The following is a 20,727-nucleotide window of genomic DNA, read 5'->3' as shown; positions in this document are numbered from 1 at the left end:
TCCGGCTCTAAGGATCTACATTTATCCGGCACATATATTATATTCGGCTTCCCATTCCCGTAGGATACATCCGATGAATATCAGTCTTCTAAGGTACGCACCTTCTGATTCTGCCATTATTCGGCTCCCACATTTTGATATTGAAAAAGAGAACATGAAATAAAAGAGAAGAGGGAAGAAGATAAATGAAGAGAGAGAGGAAGAGAGAGAGATGCATAGTAGGAGAGAATGAGAGTTCCCAGCACAACCACCATCACCTGTGTTCTCCATCGGCGAGCATCGTCCTCCGTCCTCCACCGTATTGGTGTCTTCTGAAGCAAAACGAAGAGAGAAAAAAGAAATATTTTGAGGTGTTTGTGTTGTGTTGTGTTGTGTTGTGTTTTAAGAAGAAAGGGAGAGAGAAGTGGAGAGTAAAATGGGGCAAGAAGAAGATCTACAGAGGCTGATTCACTATTCTCTGAATTTTGTTGAAATTGAATGCAACCCTAGTTAATTTCATCTGGGTTTTACTTCTTTTTCTTCATGGTTCTAAATCTTGATCATTCTCATCTGGGTTTATAATTGTATCTGTATGCATTGATCCTAATTCATCCTTGGCTGAAATTTCTTGAAATCGAATGCAACCCCAGTTAATCTTTTCTTCTTCTGGGTTTTCGTTGTTTTGTGTTTTTGGTTTTGAATCTTGATCATTCTTATGAGTTATTAGAGGATTATTATGATTATTGTAGTTGAGTTTATAAACCCCAATCATGCACCTCTGCCTACATTGATGCTCATCTTTTAATTCATTATTGCTAGAATTTTCTTGAAATCGAATGCAACCCTTGTTAATTTCATCTTGGTTTTATTTCTTTTGCTTCTTGGTTCTTATCATTCTCATCTAGGTTTATAATTCTATATGTCTACACGACGACAATGGACAACAATGGCAGAGGATGAAGGACGATGCTCGCCAGTGAAGAACGCAAGTGATGCTGGTTATGCTGGGAACTCTCGTTCTCTCTCTCTCTCTCTCTCTCTCTCTCTCTCTCTCTCTCTATTGTATGTTTATCTTCTTCCATCTTCTTTTCTGTTTCACATTTTTTTCAATAATCAAAATGACGCTGCTTTCATGGTGTAGCACGCGCCTGCGAGGGGCCCTCGCTACAATTCGGACTCGATTTTGTTCGCGGTTCTAAATCTGAACCAAAGAGTCCAAATCCGGAAAATCATTTTGAGAAACAGATTTTTGAAAAAAAGTGCCAAACATGGACTGCTTTGCCAGATGCAGAGTCACCACCCAAATATTTTTTTATGGGGGAATTTAGGAAACCCTGACTCGGTGCCAAAGGCCACGTGTCCGTCATCACCAAAGTTGCCTCGGCTCGGGACCTTGGGTACGATCGGGGAAGGTCAACTATGAGCACCCCCTCTCGCCCGGTCTGAAGACCGGCCTCTACTAATCGCGATATTCTGTTTTGAAAACGTTATGTACTCTTAAACCGGTTATTAGCCTAGAATTACTATGTTATGCGCACAGCAAACAAGTATAGACTAGATTGCCTAATTTGGGAATAAGCATTGCATATCCGTTTGTTTTGAAGAATCTTTTGGAATTTGCTACTCGCAAGTAGGCTAAAATACGGATTTTAATGAGTTTTTTCCAACTCAAACAATCCAACGTTCACCCACAGGCATTCAAATAGTTTATCACATAAGCATCTAGCCACATGGTAATCATGCTGTTATGGCAACACTCACACGCATGCGGTATGCTAAAGCATAAATGCATACCGACTACTCCGAGCCAAAACAAAAACTAGTTAGTAATCATATGCATGATCCTAGTTCATGTTAAGATGACTAATGCAACACATGCAAGATGCGACTAAGATAGGCTCGGCTAATACACAATGACATGTGAAATGCTATAACTATCACGTATTCAATTTGGAATTGAAATACAAATGCAGTTTACAATGATGCGCCGAGCCCGGTGCATACGAGACAAATGTATGAATGCACGCATGCATAGCATAAGGTATGCTAATTTAAATATGCCCTAGTCTACCATCATAAGCGGGTAAATGAAAGGGAAGAAAGACGTGGGGTTGGAAGACATACACACACTCACGCACACTTATTACACAATTGCCTTCACTCGGAGGGTCCAAATAAATATTACAGTCCGAATAAATAATACATTAATTATTTACGAAATTTCTAATTAATTAATAGAATGAATGCAAAAAAAGAAAGGTGGCCACAGCCCCCGCCTCGGGATGCATGAATGATGCATGCTCGAACCCGTCTCGCCCGGAAAGTCCGTACCATACCACTGCCGCCTCGGTTTACACTGTCATGCTTCTCTGAAAATTGCCAAAGTCTTGGGGCTGGTCCCCTGAACACTGTGGAACACCATCGGCTGAAGGAAATGTCCACTGGCCATTGAAAATATCCATCGGCTGCTGATGAAGTAATCGGCCATTCACCAATGGCCGGTCGGTACTCTATACTGCCGGTCGGCCAAAAATCCCTGCAGAATCTGGTTTTGACAACAACAAGGACAGACAGTGTATGGCATGGAATTTCAAGCAAGTGTATGCATGGCTACTCTCCCAATCATGTAACGGACTTAAGGGAGTATGGCCTTTGACCTTCGGCCTATCAATTGTGCATTTGATGTATGATAGCCTAAGGAGCCAAGGTTGCAATTCAATGTAAAAATGCATGCAACACACAAATGAGGACCAAGATCCTATCATGCCAAAGTCAAGGGCCTCGGTGACCGAAGGTTGAGGTGTGTTTTGTCACTCGAAGTACAAACACCCCTCATCCCTCAAGTTTGGTTTGACACCCCAAACCAAACAATGTAATGCGTGTATGCACTTGTGATTCAAGTTATGCAACATGAGGCTAAGATGAAAAACATGTCAAATATGATGCAACCTATCATGTTAAGTATGCAAAGTGCTAATCATATGAGATGCAAATGTAATGCAAACATGGACAAGTATGCCCTAAGGCTAGCATGGGACAACATGTAATGAGCCAAGTAAGCAACAAGCATATGATAAGCATGCAATGGTGGACTTAAACCATAAATGGCAGACCTCAACCTTGCCATAAACAGTGGCCAAAAATGTCCAAAAAGTGGACAAACACCCAATGCAGACAAGCATGCCAATAGGCCCAAGGAGTAAGGCACAGGAGGGAGCACTTTGCTACCACTAACAAGGCCACTCATGGCATGAACTAAGCAACAAAAAAAGGTTTTTAACATGTGAAATGAGTCCCCGCGGCCCCATGATATGGCAGCCCAAATGCTTAAGCATGGTAGCATACATAATGACCACCCTTTTAGGCGCAAAACTACAACACTTCAAGGCAATGAATGAGACGCAAATGATAATGTAAGATCACATTACATGGACTGAAACATGATATTAAATGATGCCGAATGATGATAACAAGCTTATGCTAAGCATGTTGGTGACCCATACAACCAAGGCTTACAAGCCAAAATGCAAAGCAACTATATCAAGCATGCCAAACATGACAAAATCAGTGGCCAACAGGCTTTAAGCATGACAAAACATGGCCAAATACTTCACAAGGTTAAGTCAAAACAAGAGGATATGCTAGGCTAAACACATAGTACACTTCTAGGCAAGATGGAGAATTTCAAAGCAAGTATAAAATGCATGCTAAGGGTCAACAAACCACCATTGGACAGAGATATAATATGACCCAAAACACCCAAAAAACTTCTGAAATGGGACCAAAAATAATCAAGCATGCATGTTGCCCTTTTAAGCCAAAACAAAGGTAAAAGAAGGACAAGGGAGAGAGGGGTGTCCCTCTCCTACACAAGACTTCAAAATCACTCCATCACCACTGAAAATCCACTGGATTTCAGTGGTGAGAAGACCAACACAACAAAGTAAACAAAGCTTAAAGAAAAGGGCACCAAAATAGGCCAAAAGAGGCCTAAGGGGAGGAGTTCGACCCCCAATGCCAAAACACCCTTAATGAAAGATGTTAAGCACAAAAATACAAAACTTTTTCATGTTAAACACAAAGCCTAAATCAGCATGCAAGACAGGTAGAAAACTAGTGCAATATTGGGGAAACTAAAGCAAGTGTCTCACCCTTGAAGAAGCCTTGAAGAATAGATGATCCAGCCACTCTCTACTGATCAAAATCAGTCCAAAACCTCAACAAACAACCCTCAATGCCTCTCAATCTCGGAGCAAGGTGTAATGGTGTGTGTTTTAGTGCAAAAGTAAGGTCAAAATGCACTTTTAGGCTTCCAAACACACCCTAAGGATGAGAGAGAGGGAGATATAGAGAGAGAGGATGATATATCAGATGTATAGATATAGAAGCTCTGGTTTTTTGGTCTAAAAGCTCTAACCTCTCCCAAGGAATAAGAGAGGTGCTTAAATAGGCAAAGGCCAAGGTTCTAGGCTTCTCCAAGAAGCTAGATGAAATGGGCAAAGGGTGCAAAAGGGTTCTTGGCTTCTTGGTGAAGCTAAAACAGCTGGCCAAGCTTCCCCAAGAAGCTTGGCCAGAGGGTTCAAGCTTCTAGAAGGAAAGGGGGTTCAAAGGTTCACACCAGCCAAAAACTGCACGGGGAGGAGTGATGGTGCATTCTAGCTGGCACAGCTGGCATGCACCATGCCTCAAGGGTGCAAAGGAGTCACACCGGCCAGCAAAGAGGTCGCCGGCAAAATAAAGTGCCGGCCGGCCAAATATAGTACCGACCGGCCATTGGTTTTAAGAAACCATGGCCTGTGGCACCCATAAGCAGCCGATGATGCTAGGGGAAGGCCGGTGGAATGTGGGGATGGCCAACAAGTCATTCCCCACCTTTCAAGGCAAAAAACACAAGTGTTTGGTGCCAAAACCAAAAACTAAACAGTCGAGTTCGGAGATCCTGAGGCAAGGCGCGTAGCCGAGACCTCCGGGAACTCCAAACGAACACAAACATGGATGATCACTGGGTGTTCAAACGGTGACGTCCAAGTCTTGAGGACGGTCAAAAAAAAAATGGGGTGTCTACACATGGATTGTAGGAATAACTCTAGAGAAGCAACTCTGGAGGATTTGAACACTTTGCACTTAGCGCGGGGTGATGATGTGGATCTGACGTGGCATAGCTGACATGGAACACAATCAGCATCACATGGCAATGACGTGGCATTCATTAGTGGTGAGTCAACTAGTCGATTGCACGACCGTGTGTTTAATCTGATCGAATGCGATCAAGAGACGTGACCCATTTAATCAGGTGCATCTAGGCATATAAATAGGTTGTGAATCTAGACATTCCAATCTCTACTACTTTAAAAATGTGAACCTGCAGGTTGTTTTCTACTTTTTCTCATTCCTAAAATACCCACCCCTTCTAACCAAAACCACATTGATTTTAGAATTTTCAAACAATTACATTCAATAAAAAAACACGGCAGTTTTGAATGACTACTTGCTATTGGTCTTACTTGAAAGAAAGGAAACTTAACAAAAATAATGATTTTACCGACAAATCAAAGAAAATGTTTCACACTTTGTTTTTACATCAATAAGAAGCAGAAGGAAAATTTATGGATATTCTTATTCCATCCAAATTGCACCTAGAGTACTCAAATCACAATATATCACATACTTCACAATAATTGTCAATGATGCAACAACACCACAAAACAACATAGCATCTCAGTAACAAAAGAAGGAAGAATAAATTGGATAATGGCGAATGTGATACATCTTTGAATTAAATTTTTACTAATGTTGAGTTAAAGTGATTTTTTTTTTTGAAATTTATGTATGTATAAATGTAAATATAAAATAAATAATTGTACAATTATTTTCAAAAAAAATTAATTAATTCTAAACAATTCTTTAGTTTATTGGAAATCAAAATTTGAATTTACAATTCTAATTAGACCAAATGGTGTTTGCTTCAAATTAATGAACATTACTTTGAATTGAATAGGTATCTGTTTAAATTTAAAATGTTTTGGATTTAAACACAACCCAGTTATGCAAATTACAATAGGCATAAAAAGTCCTATAAACAGGCTCTCCCTTCTAATATACAAAAACTATGAGATTTTGCCCCCTCTATTTTCTCTCTTTGCTTCTATACTAGTAACTCCTACAATGCGTATTGTGGATATGGATGCTATAACTATTTTGAGTTGTATTCGAACTTGCATGATTTTCCTCTCCAAATTTCATGAGTTTTTTCATGCCATGCCTCCTTGTTTTGATTTTATGATGATTTATACTGCATCATTTTGCACCAAAAATTCATAATTTCAAACTTCTAAATAGGCTTATTTTTCGAAAACATATTCCCTTATTTAAACTTTGATTTTCATAATTTATTTCAATTTCCTTTGAAATTTTAAAGTTACCTATGAGGCGGCACACTTCCTATGTGCTTTATATTGCATTTTTTTTTTATGATGATGAAGCATTGAATAACAACAAAGTTTTGGACATTGTGCCAGAATTTTGTTAAAATAGAAAGAGAGATTTTTTTTTTTTTTTTTTTTGGGTGAAAACATGGAGATCGCATTTTTTGTTTCTATGCTTATGATTATTAAAATTTTTAAACCTCATTAACTTTTAACATTAAGTATTTGTTTGTTGTATTGTTTATAGTTTGTTATTATTTTTAAAGTTTCTAATATTTTATTTTAAGAACATAATTATTCAACGCACCTGCACTATAACTAGTCATCCAAAAAATTCATAAAATAATTTTGCAAATTCTTTCTCTCTCTCTCTCTCTCTCTCTCTCTCTCTCCCTATTGATTTTGAGTTTTCTATGTAAGGAATTTTCTATAGGTGATCTACATAGATCAGATAATTATACATTGTATACTGTTAAATAAAGTATGGGTGGTGTCGACAAGACCCATTAAATTATGATCCATACAAAAACATGATCGGGTCATGGACACATCTCCAATAATACATATCTTTGGCCATGCTATGTGTAACGCCCTGAAATAAATGCAATATACCATCCAAAACAATAAGGAAATAACATTATGAATCAGAGTATAATGTTCTTCTATTACATGATATTCGATTGTACAAAAGGGTGACACATGCGATATACATTCATAAATAGTACATCATGAATCTACAGCATATGTTACCAAATAGTAATAATGTAATAAAAGGTAAACAAGTAATCATATGTCTTAAAGACTTACATCTTTCCAAGTCACTGCTTGGGTACAACAAAAGTGGATTTCAATCCAATATAAGTCTAAGCCCGAGGCTTGTTCAAATACAAGGTAAAAGCAAAATAACAAGATGAGCCTTCAGCTCCATGGTCCTCCCAAGCTAAGCCCTTGGCGGAGGTATATCACTAACACCTGAAAATAGTTTTCCCATAGAGGGTGAGATAGAGCCCAGTAGAAATAATCCAATACAACATATGAAACTTAACGAAGATATAAAGGTAATATGCATATACAAAGCCATTGATAAACCGTTTCATAATTCTTTTGCAAACCATGCAGTACCAACTATATATTTTAATTCATGAAATCAGTTCCATTTCATTCAGATAACCAAACTGAGAATACAACTTAATAGGTTTCTAACTAGTACAACCATCATAAAATCACTTCTATTTGCCAGTTTACAGATATTTTGTCATGATTTTCAGGACTTTCACCCCAGACACTTTGGCCAACTTAATTCAATAGAGTATATCTCCTTCCTTCTCACAAACATGGAATACATCCCCTTTCTTCTCCCAAACATCATACATTTACAATGTATTAAAGATGTAACAACGCTTAATGCAAATGGATGAGAAAATTAGTTTCAATTCACCTAATTCTCATGCAATTTATATAACAATCATAGCTATCCTCTACCGATAGCCCAAAACAGATATACAATCTCCAAGGAAGATAAATTATCCAAATTCCATGGGTGAGTGATAATATATATCCAACTCCACCATTTATATAAACACTTAGGAAGAAAATGTCAATAAATTTCTAAGCCAAATTGCAAACTAATTTGTTGCATCGGAAAAGGTGGAGACAAGTATGCTTTTTAACAAACTTGTCACCATATGGTATAATGGAAAATGAAATATAAGGGAGTATACTATGGAGATATCTAATCTTGTTACCAGAATGAGAGCACTAAAGTTAGAATTTTTAGATGAAATTCATGTGCGTCTCATTTTGATTTCATATATGGCACAATTTGGTCCCTTTAAAATTAATTATAAAATTTAAAGGGAAAAGTCAACTCTTAATGAGCTTATTACTTAGTGTGCAAGAGTGCAAGAGAAAGTGAGGTTAAAACAAGAAAAGATAAAAGTGCTCACTTGAAAATTTTTCACATGACAATTCAGGTGCTAAGAAAAAATGACAAGAGATAGTAAAGGTACAGAAATTGTAGCTATTGGGACTTCAAAAGCAAAAGTGCAACAGAAACATGATAATGTTATTTCTTGTTTCTTTTGCAAGAAGGATACTGGTCATGTGAGAAAGGATTGTCCCAAGTACCATTGTAGCTCGTAAAGAAAGGTGACAATTTCTATTTTTTATTTGTTGCAGATTTAATTTAGCTAAAGTACCAACGCACACTTGGTGAATAGATACGGAAACTACTATTTACATTAGTGTTACTATGCAGAGTTGCCTAAGGAGTTGTTTAGCCTGTGAATGTCGAAAGGTTTATTTACATGGGAGATGACAATAAAGTATGTGTTGAGGTAAGTAAAGTCCATAAAATAAATTAGAATCTGATTTTTATTTTAATTTAGATGAGATTGTTTATGTGTTGTTATTTAGATGAATTTTGATTTCTTTTTCCTATTTGAACAAATCATGTTATTCTTGTTCATTTGGAAAAGGAAGATTTAGTCTCTTTCAAAATTCAAATTTTATTGGTAATGATTCTTTGATTGAAAATCTATATATGTTATACTTTGATACCTCTCACTTAAAGTCAAATGAAACTTTGCATGTAATAAATTATGGTACAAAGCAAAAATTAATTAGTGAGAGCTCTTCTATTTTGTGTCACAAGCATCTGGGTCATATATCTTAATAGAGATCTGAAACGATTGTGTTAAGTGGAGTTCTTGGTCCTCTTAATTTTACAAATTTTAAAATTTATACTGAATGTATAAAGAAGAAACAAACAAATATAAGGAAATTAGATGCCAGTAGGAGTTCAAATGTCTTAAAATGATTTATATCGATATTTGTAATCCCTTCCCTACTGTTTCTTGCAATGGTCAATGGTATTTTATAACTTTCAAGATGACAGTTCTCATTATGGGTATCTATACTTAATACATAAAAAATCACAAGTATTGGATGTATTCAAGGTATTTAAAGCTGAGGTTCACAATCAGCTTGATAAGAAAATGAAAGACGTTATATTTGATCATGGTGGTGAATACTATGGTAGACATGATGGATTAGGTGAATAACGTGTACGGTATTTGTGAGATACTTATAGGAATGTGGTATCATTACTCAGTACACCATCTCAGAGACCCTATGTCAAAATGGTGTAGTCGAGAAATGAAATTGGATCCTAAAAAATATAGTTAGAAGTATGATAAATCATTCTTCTTTGATTGAGTCTCTTTTAGGAAGAGGTCTTAAAGACTGCAATCTACATTCTTATCCGAGCATATAGTATGGCAGTAGCTAAAACTCATATGGATTATAGACTGGAAAAAGACCTATTATTAGGCATTTTCATGTCTGGGGTTGTCCAACTAAAGTTCGGCTTTATGAGCCAAATGAAAGAAAATTACACTCAAGAACTATAGTTGCTACTTTATCGGATACTCGAAAAAGGTTAAGCGGATTTAAGTTTTATTACCCATTCAGTAATACCATTATTGAGATGAATAATGTCTAAATTATTGAGAATGCTAAAAGTAGTGAGAGTTTACAACCCAATAATATTTTGTTTGAAGATGAAAGTATTGACATTCCTATGGTAAATATTGAAAATAATGAGACTGTGACACCTGATATTGTACAGGATGTGGATGCATTTCACCAAAATATTTCTGAGATGCCTCCTACTAATATGAAAGAATCTTAATAATTTTAATTGAAACTGCCTATAAAGAAATTAAAGAGGGAGAAGTGATCAACAATTTTGATTGATTATGTTGTTTATCTCTAAGAGCATGAGTTTGATAAAGGATTGAAAGATGTTCAAATTTGTTTCAGTCAAGCCAAACAAAGTGCTCACTTCTTAAAAGATAGATGTTATAGTTAATGAGTTAAAGCATATGAGAGACAATGATATTTGAAATCTTATTGAATTGCATAAAGGAGAAAAACCAATTGGTTATAAATGGGTCTTTAAGACCAAATGGGATTCTAAAGGCAATGTCAAAAGATATAAAGTATGTCTTCTCAATAAAGGCTTCACTCAAAAGGAAGGCATTGATTACAAAGAAACTTTCTCTTCGGTTTTATTGAAAGGCCAATTAGTATTATTGTGGCACTTGTGGCTCATTATGATTTAGAGTTTCACCAAATGGATGTAAAGACTATATTTCTTAACAGCAACATTGAAGAAACCATATTAGTGCAACTTTAAGGTTTTGAGACTAAGGGATCAGAACATTTGGTTTGCAAACTAAAGAAATTCATCTATGGTTTAAAGCAGGCATCTAATCAATGATATCTAAAGTTTGCCCAAGTGATTTCCTCTTAGGAATTTAAGGAAAATATTATGGATCAATGTGCTTATCATAAGATTTGTGGGAGTAAAGTTATTTTTCTAGTGCTATATGTTGATGACATCTTACTGACTGGTAGTGACATAAGTCTATTGCATGAAACTAAGAGATTTCTTTTAAAGAATTTTGTGATGAAAGATCTTGGTGATGCATGTTTTGTGACAGGCATTTAGATTCACCATGATAAATCATGTGGTATAGTTGTCTTATCACAACTCATATGTCGAAAGGGTATTCAGTAGATTTGATATGCAAAGTTTTGTGCACTAGGTGATAAATTGAGTTTGCTCCAATACCCAAATAACAATATAAAGGAGAAACAAATGCAGGACATCCCCCATGCTTCAATAGTAGGTAGCCTCATGTATTCTCAAGTTTGTACGCATTCAAATATTGCGTATGCAGTTGGAATATTTATCAGATATTTATGCACTTCTGGACTTCAAGTTGTAAATTACATTGAGAAGTCACTAAGGATTTATTGTTATAATTAAGGTATTGAACTTTGTTCTAAGAATGACAAGAGTTCGTCAAAATGAAAATATATTGACATAAAGTTTCTTGTTGTAAAGAAAATAGTTTGGAATCATCATGTGTCAATTGAGTATATTAGGACAGATTTCATGATTATAGATTCACTTACTAAGGGCTTACCATATAAAGCGTTCAATGAGCATGTAGCTCATATGGAAGTGGTTAATTCTAGTGGTATGTTTTCTTAGTGGGAGTCTATACTACTCTTTCTTTTGTTAATTTTTTGGATGATTCTAAACTAAAGATGTATTTTTTTCTATTATGGTTAAACATAAAGGTTGAAAAAAATAATACATGAACTCTTTTGAGTTATAAAGTTGGACTAGTTGAAAATAGACATGATAAGAGATCATTTTACATGAAATTTTCATGCTACACATTCATACTCGATCTATGGCACTAATAACATTGGTATTTGTGATGGGTCTTCCTACGATAAATGTGACAAAGCCGCTATGATCTTATATTAATGTTTTTTAGTGGACCAGATTGTTTCAGAGATGACACTTATAAATTTTAACAGTAAAAGTTTGAGCTCATAAAGTTAACAATGTTTAATATCAAGTTGACCTGCTAATACGAAATTATGGTGTACTGTGTTACATCTAATTATTTCCTTGTTCATCAAACAAATCTCAACCGTCCAAATCAAGAAGTTCATGTGCCTCAACCATACTAAATAAATTCTAAAAAGTTTGAAAAAAAAAAAGAAAGAAAAGGAAAAGTCGGTGGACAAATTCCACCAAATAATTAGCTTTTTGACTTTCTAATCAAACAGCAACATCATCATCATCATGCCTTTCTTCAGCTCTGTAAATAGAGCAGTTTAGGAGGAGAAAAAGAGAAGAGCTGAGAGAGAAAGGGAGGCTCAGGGAGAAATGTAGAATTGAGAGAGTTAGGAAAAAAAAAATTTGTGTGAAGATTAAAAAAAAAAAAAAATGTGTTAGCTATTTTGATTTTGTTTAAAACCCACAGGTGAATATTTGTATACATTGTTCATTGTAATGAACAATATTTGTATTATTTATTTACTTCCTTTATGACATTCAAGTTAATCTATCTTATTTCATTTTTATTCATTTTATCATACTTATGTCATCACTACATATGTGTGTGTGTGTGTGTGTTTATCATAATATATATATATATATATATATATATTTTGGTGGAATTGTCCCATATACATATATACATGTATGTATTAAATAGATATTATTTATCATAATATATGTATATATATATATTGGTGGAATTGCCCCTGTATATATGTACATATACACACATATGTAAAAATAATATCCGTATACATATGTATATATATATATATATTTGGTAGAAATTAACCCATGTATATATGTATATTCGTATGTGCATGAGTATGTAAACACTTTACCATTAATTTTGTTAATCATTTTTCCGTATTAAAAAATTAAAATTTTATTTTAATCATCATAAATATTTTCAAAGGTAGATTCATCCACAAAGAAATCAATAGATTTGGAAATATAGTATCGAAATGGCGGTGTAGGGTGCCTAACACCTTCCCTACCCATAACAATAAACCCCTAAACTCATCTCTGGATTTTTCAACACCAAAATGGAAGTCACTATCAAATTCAAATTTTTGTAAAATGTGTTTCCAAAATAAGATTGCGAGTTCTAGGTGACCTAACACACCTGAATTATATGTTAGGTGGTGACTCCATTTTTTTTTTTATATTTAAACTGTTATAGTTTGAGTTTTAGCCATTGGGTTGTATTCCTTTCGTCGCATAAAGTCCTAATTCATCTCGAATATGATGGACAAAAATTCATATATGACTGCTGGCGACTCCGCTAGGGACATTAGAGGGTTTTGGCTATAACAAATTTTCTCTATTAATTTCTAGAGTGGATCTACCTTGATTTCTTGACAGTATATCATTTTTTTTTACGAATGATAAAATTCTCTTACACGAGATTCATTCGAGCTACCCAACCACCCACAGGCAACATTGGTCCCGAACTCAAGAAGAAGCAGCCAACCAGTCCTTCACCAATGAGGACAATCATAACCCGATCCATATCTCACTTGCAAGAGATAGACAACGATTCAGTCGAATCACATTTTTATGCAGATCCAGACACGGTCCCTCTATCCAAGTTCAATGAACTGAAGTGCCAAATTGAGGATCTCTGCTCGATGATGCAACTTTCATATACTCGCAAGCTTTATTAGCTCATCATATTCCTCCAATAGCTACTCATTCCAACAACTATGCTTAAGCCGGATCCACAGTGTTTCCAGCCGAACAACCACCCGTTGTTCCACCGATCCCTACAACTTAAGCCACTCCTGATGCACAATTTAACCTTCCAACAATACCTCCTGAAGTTTTCCATGCGGTCCCACCGACGCAAGGCCATCCCATTTATGACGATATGGAAAGCAACGATCCCAAGCCATCTTATCCTCATAATGTACCAACTCCTACCCTAGTCATCGACTGAACTGTTACCCAAAAAATCCAAAATATAAAGGAAGCATTGAAAACCCTCCAAGACACCGACATATATGGAAGCACTAACTTCAACGAATTATGCTTCTTTCCAAATTTCCAACTCCCGCCTAAATGCAAAATGCCAGAAGTTTCCAAGTACGACAGCACGGTAAATCCAATCGCTCATTTGAAGCTGTATACTGGGGCACTTTGTGGCTATGCAAGCAAAGATAAACTACTCATGCAATTCTTCCAGTATAGCCTAACGGGGCCTACACATCAATGGTTTTCCAGACTGGAAATGCACCGAATCCGGTCTTGGATGGAATTGGCTCATACCTTTATCAAGCAATACAAGCACAATTGCGATTTGCTCACTGATCGAAGCTCATTAATGAGAATGACAAAGAAACTAGAAGAATCTTTGAAAGATCACGCGCTCAGATAGAGAAAAACAGCGACACAAGTGAACTCGCCATTACCAGACTTAGAATCGACCTCACTTTTTATCCAAACGGGCAAAGAGATCTATTTTGATAAGCTTTGTGCTAGAATTGGCAAAAGCTATACTGACATCATGACTCAAGGTGAGTTGATTGAAGATGAAATAAAGATAGGACGTCTTATAAATCCCTATGCTAAAAATGGAGAAGTTGTAGCATCCACATCCAATAAAAGACAGTTAGCAAAGAAACCCGAAGAGGGATAAGTTTCTCTAATTTTTCCTAACAATAACAACTCTACATATCAAATGCAATATCCCAGGCCACTGTAGCAGTATTTCCAATATCACTCTAGTCAAGTGTTGCCTTTACAGTTACAACATCAACTCCCGTCAACTATACCGCCATTGCAAGTTCATGCCATAGCAATCTGAGCAGACACTACTCTTGCACAAATGAATCAGCAATTAGCAAACGGTCGTCGAAATTGATAATTCACTACACTAGTAATCCCCATGGCTAAAGCCTTCAAGAAACTTTTAGCAACAGGACAAGTAACACCAATTCTGGCTCAACCACCACCAACTCTGCTCTTGAGAGGGTTTGACCCAAATCTCCAATGTGTCTATCACTCTGGGCAGACAAGACATGATACTGAGTAAGGTTTTTCCTTGCAGCAAAAAATACAAGACCTTATTGATGCCAAGATTATAGGCACACAAACAGTAATTCCTCCAAACATGTCCAATGTCACTAGCAATCCTCTCCTTAACCATGGAGTGATCAACTTCTTATCAGAGGAAGAAGAGATAGTCAATCTTGGGGCATTGATTAGTCTATCTGGGACAGTAGTGACTCATGAAGGAGGCGATCTTTGCAGAAGCACTATTGTCATTTCTCATATCTGAGACACATATTTAGCATCAACAAAGACTTCAACCTCTAAGTCGTTGTCAAAAGAGACGCAAATTACCTTTGATCAGCTTGAAGAACCAATGTTTTCCATGCCTTCAAAAAAGCCATTAGAAACCAGTCACAATGAGCATGTACCGTTATTCCCTTGAGCTAAGAAATGCTAATCTTCTCAAAATCACTCCATCAATCATGAGGTAGAATTTTTACTAAACGAGAATAAAAGAAGCTTATGGTAATAAATTCTATATCATGGACTAGCATATAGTACAATATTCCATCGTATTGGTATGTTATATAATTTGGCACAATTGGAGTGCATCGTATTACACAAAAATGTCACCTTCTCATTGCTATAAAAAAAAAAAATGGTCATATCTGATCAATCAAATCCATCATACCCCGTAGAGGTATCTATTAGCTCAAATTCAATCACACATCACATAATGATGCATCATATTGCACTATTATTACACAAACATGTACTTTGGTCATATCCACACACATCCAAAAAAATTTCATATCTTGTAAATATATGTATCTACATCGTATTACATTTTCACTCCAAGATAGGGACAACATAACCTCACATAACAGGTTAATGTGACCTATTGCTATCTGATTTTCATTCAGAGTAGGCATGAAAATCTCAAATGGAAATCCTCGTATGTAATTTGTCATCCAATACAAACAATGCCTTTTCATATGATTGGTATTGCAAACATGACATGTCATTTCATATGCATGATATAATTTGCTCGTATGCATAATGGAATTTTAAGAAAAAAATTTCATTAAAAAAAATTCAAAAAGATATCTATCCATATGTCTCATTTCATTCATATATCTCAAATGGAATCCTCGTATGCGATTTGTCCTCGAATACAGACAAATACCTTATCATATGTTTGGTATTGCAAAAATAACATATCATCTCATATGCATGACATATTTTGCTCATATGCTTAATGAAAATTCCAACAACAAATTCCATGCATTCCATAAAAATCTTCATACGTGATTTAGCATCCAATACAAACAGTACCTTTTCGTATGTTTGGTATTAAAAATACGGTATATCATCTCATATGCATTATACAATTTGCTCGTATACATAATGAAGCTCCAATAAATAATTTTCATGCATCATTCTTATATATGTATTTGTTTTATTTCAGACCAAGGATCCAAGCTCAAACACAAGTGGCAAAAAAAAAATTAAAAACAAAAACAAAAAAACACAAAAAAAAGTAAAAGAAATGAAAAAAAAATATTAAAATACAAAAATAAATAAATAAAAAAATAAAGAAGAAAAAAAGTCAGTCTATCTCAGATTCCACAAATTTCGACAACATGTAGAGCGCAAAGGTCAAAAGTAGACTTCACTTGCAAACAACTACATTGCTCGACTTTACCGTCGGTTGCCTCGCCTCATCTTCATTTTGCAGAGGCCCTTGAAGACCCTGCTTTCAGTATTTGCAGGGCTTCCAAAGGAAATTTATCCCCGTTGGCCATCAAAGGGGGGTATACCCAGGCATCAATGCTCTTTCCATGCTTGTTGCCCCGCGCTTCAACTCCTTGTTCTGTCTCTTCAACTGGCTTATCTCCCGCCGAGCGTCTTGATACATAAGCTGCAAGAGGGTGAGTTGTGCAATCAGTCGTTGCACCTCATTTGTTCTACTCTACAATTGGCGCAACAAATTGGATACCGCAGTTACGGTATCCACACACGATTTCAGCGTATGGAAATTGGCTTCAATATCAAATTGTGTCTCCATTAGTTGTTCAGCCATCAGTTGTTCAACTAACGTTGAGGGAAAGTTGAAAACACGTGAAGGTGCATTCTAAGTAGGCTTTGAGGAGCCAATGTCAAGTATCTTCACCAGGGAATCATTAAGGTTAGGAAAGAGAGTAAGAGAACGGGATTGAATATATATGATTGAATATAAAACTATAAAACTATATGATTGAATATATATATATATATATATATATATATATATATATATATATATATGATACGGTAGAGTGTGCACTGTTTGAAGAGAAAAAGTCAAGATCGGGCTTACGTGGAAATCTTGGGGTTGAGAGACCTAAGAGCCAATCATTACATAGAGTACAAAATCACATAAATTTCTATCTACACATAAAATCACTGAAATTATTTGGAAAGAATTAGATTCATTGTTAGTGGATTCACTGAAATTGGTGTGTTTGATAGATTATTTTTTGTTTGAATGGTAATGGCGTATTTGATGGATTATTTTTTATTTATTCATTTCTTAAATTTGTTTGATCTTTTTATTTTTGGAATCTATCTGTTCCTTGAATCTGTTAAAATATTTTATCTATTTAAAACTTTTTCTTTTTCTTTTTTTTTGTTCTTGTTGATGATGTCGATGAAACAAATAGTTTAATCTATGAGTGTGTATGGTGTATTTATTTATTTATTTGTAATAGTTGTTGTTGTTGTTGCTGCTGCTGTTGTTGTTGTTGTTGATGATGATGATGATGATGACGACGACGACGATGAAACAGATAGTTTAAATATATAAACAGATTTCAAAATGTTTTGTGTAGCTTATATCCCTCACTAGTAACTGGGTTTGATTTGTACAGATTGTGAATCTTCACTACATGAGAACAAATTGATGCTATTGAATAGATAAATTTTAAACAGATAGAAAATTAGACAAATAAAATTTGGACAGATAGAAAATTTACACAGAACAAATTTGGATAGATAGAAAAAATTTAAACAGATAGATATAAATTTGAGCAAATAGTAAAAAACATTCGAACATATAGACAAAAAAATTCAAACTGATAGATATAAATTTGAACAGATAGTCAATGAAAAGTTAAACAAATAAAAAAAGTCAAAGGGGTAAAATTGAAAACAAAATGTCCTTTAAGACTTCTCACCAAATTATTTCAGAAAGCGTGAATCTCTTATCAATAAAAAAAATATACTAAATGTAATATCTTATACACTTCTTAGATTAGATTTATCACAAATTTTCTCTTTATTTTAAAACAAAGCTACCATGAAGATAACATATATTAACAATAATGCTACCCTCAAATGTACCTAAAAAAATAATGCTACCCTCAACATTTTTGTGATGTTTTCTGTCTAAATTTATGTGTGAATATAATTTTTTTATTATTTTATTTTAATTTTTTATTGGTGTAATTGTATAAAAATCTTCTTCACACAATTATAATTTAAGATAGAGATTTGAGCTAGTCAAGAGTATGAGAAGAATATTGAATCAACATTGGCTTGCTTAGAAAATTATTGAATCGTCTCATCACTGCTAGTTTTCTTTTATGTCCGCGTTTGTGGACTTTGACCGTACAAAAGTTTGAAGCTTGGAACTTGGAAAGGCTTTGCTCAGAATAAAATATATATATATATATATATATATATATATATAAAAGTGAGTTTCGAAACAAAAAAAATAAAAAAGTAATTATGCTCTGTTTATTTGAGCAAAAATTTTTTTCAAAAATATTTTACAATTTTTTTTTTTAATATTTAGTGCTGGTGACAGTGAGACGAAGGTAAAACTAGAGGTGGTGGCGTAGTATTTGGGTGGTGGTGGCGGTGATGGCAACAGTGGCCATGGTGATATTGGTGTGGTAGTGGAGGTGAGAGTGACGAGGTTATGTGGTAACATTGGTTAATTCCATTTTCTTTTGGAGATGTAAGAGAAGATTTTGTTAAGGAAACGAGTTCATGTGGTAAATTGTGCATATACTTCCTATCATCTATCATTTTCATCTTTTATATATATATATATATATATTACATCACCATCACATGACTAATCCAACATAATACTTTTCGACAATACTACGTAACTCAAATTTTGTGGCTCAAATTTTGTGACTCAAAAGTGACTCAAATGGCCAAAACGACGTCGTTTTGAGTACAGAACAACATAAAAATGGCCAAAACGACGTCGTTTTGGCCATTTGAGCCACTTTTGAGTCACAAAATTTGAGTTACGAGACATTTTTCAATACTTTTTAAGGTACAAATCAAGCCATTTTGTCTGTGTAGGAATACGTACAATGTCGCTCGCTACTATGGACATAATTTTTGAAGGCTAAGATTGACTTCACCATGAAAGGTGTCCAATAAAATAATAGTGGTTGTAAGGTCTCTTCACCCTTTTATATTATCATTAACATTGTTATTGCATATTGGGGTGTATAATTAACCCACTAGCCCGCGCCCCACCCAAAGCCTACCGACAGCGTAGCTAGGCCCAAGCCTAGCTTGAGGTCTTGGGCCTGGGCTTGGGTCGTCAATTTTGAGACCCAGCTTGGCTCGAAGCCTAACCCACCAGCCCGTTTGAGGCTCAGGCCTAATGTTATTTTCAAGCTATTTTGGTGGAAAAAATTAAAAACTGTCTAGGCCTAGGCCTGACGGCCTAGCCCCGAGGCCCAACTTTCCAGCTCGCTCGAATACCTTCTGAGACTAGGCTGAGATTTTGCATGAGCGGGATGGCCCAACCCAATCCAATTTTTTACGTGAACCTACTAGGCCCAATAGCGGACTGGGCTGGGTCAATTTTTACACCTATAATTGCATATAATAAGGAAAGAAGAGAGCAGGCTTAGGTATTATTGCAAGAAATGATAAAGATGAGATGTTGGTTGTTGGTGAGGTTACTAATCTAGATCCTTTTCAAGTGCATTGGGATCACACTTGAAATTAATATGAGAGGTGCATTGAAATTTTTTGTGTCATTTCTTTACACCAGACATTTTCCTTTTATATACACACAAAAATGAGAATAGATCTCAACCAACCCTATATATGTAGCTTTGAAAGGAGTGCATTTGATGAAGCTCACAACCCAAACATACAAAAGACTACCCTCAACAAGGGGAATAATTTTTGGCAAAATAGTAATTTAGTGACTGTCAAAATAATTGCATTACACATGACAACTTTTTGGGTAATTCTACTTTCACCATCATTTTATCTCATTACACCCCCAAATTTTCAATTTTTTTAATTACACTTTTATCTCTTTTCAAAATTACCAAAAGATCCCTAAAGATTCTAACTCTAACCCACCTTTCACCACAATTTCCTCGGCTACCACCACTGCAACTGCACCGGCGGCCACCTCTCATCTCTGGCGAGCCCCTCTGTCAATTCCTCCATCTATGGTGCCAAAACCCATTGACGGTATCTCTCTTTAACCCCTTTCTCAAACAATGAACCCTCCCGTCGTCCGTTGCTCATCGGCCGTCCTCTATCACCTGTCATTGCCCTTTCTCCCCTCTTTTGCCCCTTCTCTCGTTGTGCTTTACCCATCCCAATCGCAAGCTAGCACCACCTCCTTACACTGCCTTGAAAGCAAGGAAGAGATTTCCAAAATAAGACAAAGAAAAAAAAAAGAAAAGAAAAAGACGGCTTGTGTTGGTCGGACATGGGGAGAAGGATTATCGCCAGTGAAGGAAAGACTGCGAGTTGGTTGCCGAAGGTAGTGGTTGGGAGTGGAGGCTAGGGATTGGGTTTGGGTTTGGGTTTAGGTTTGGGAAGATAAGGATAGGTCTGGTATTATGACAAGTGTAATGAGAAATGAGAGAA

The sequence above is a fragment of the Camellia sinensis genome, chromosome 9, assembly GCF_055761805.1.
Source record: "Camellia sinensis isolate YWXY chromosome 9, ASM5576180v1, whole genome shotgun sequence".
NCBI lineage: Eukaryota > Viridiplantae > Streptophyta > Magnoliopsida > Ericales > Theaceae > Camellia > Camellia sinensis.
Note: the sequence above shows the minus strand (reverse complement) of the source record.